General features: G+C 41.6%; 1 non-coding gene across 1 annotated transcript; it reads right to left on the bottom strand.

The window, feature by feature from the left end:
• Positions 1 to 284: 284 nt before the first annotated feature.
• Positions 285 to 357, bottom strand: TRNAK-UUU (transfer RNA lysine (anticodon UUU)). The gene has a single exon. It is a non-coding gene; the product is annotated as a tRNA-Lys (tRNA).
• Between the last annotated feature and the right edge of the window lie 369 nt (positions 358 to 726).

Below are 726 nucleotides of genomic sequence, written 5' to 3'. Positions count from 1 at the left end.
GTTTTGTGACATCCTGACCCAGCGTTGGGATGTAAATCACCGTAAAATTACTCGATTCTCGTCTTTTCATCTTCATTTGTAGTGGTTCCTCTTTCGGAAATATCATTTTTTCTACGTCTCCAAAACAAAATCGTAATCGTAACTAGTAATTAATATTCTGTCATAAAGCAACAACGGACCAACCTCAAGGCTAAAGAATTAGCATTTTATGTCAAGAAAGATGTTCAATAAAGGTGAAGATCATTCTAGAGCTAAAAAGCCTCTCCTCAAAAGGCAAAAAGCTGCGCCCGATGTGGGACTCGAACCCACGACCGTTGGATTAAAAGTCCAACGCTCTACCGACTGAGCTAACCGGGCTCTGATGAGCGTCTCTCGGGAAGACATCATGAGTACATAAGATTCGTAAATTTTCCTCTTCCTCGATTATCCATCCCCTATTAGGGGAATGAAAAAGCAAAAAAAAAAGGATCGATCTTATTTATGTTCGTTACTGTAGCTAAGTATCTCGCGGCCCGATAAAAGCAACTCGAAAGCCTTTATCTATAAAAGCCCTTCTCTCTAAAAAAAACTAGAATCCAGCTGGCAGGACCTGGGAAAGCCCGTCGTTTTCCCATAAGCCGTTTGCTTATCAATGTTCGAGGGGGAGCTTATCCCAAAATACTCAATTTGTCCATACGGAAAAGGTAAAATACCCTCCAGCTGTTGGCTTCCCAAGGCAACAAACTC

The sequence above is a fragment of the Oikopleura dioica genome, chromosome PAR, assembly GCF_907165135.1.
Source record: "Oikopleura dioica chromosome PAR, OKI2018_I68_1.0, whole genome shotgun sequence".
In the NCBI taxonomy this organism is placed as follows: Eukaryota; Metazoa; Chordata; class Appendicularia; order Copelata; family Oikopleuridae; genus Oikopleura; species Oikopleura dioica.
The sequence above is the reverse complement of the archived record's forward strand: the minus strand, read 5'-3'. Positions and strand labels throughout refer to the sequence as shown.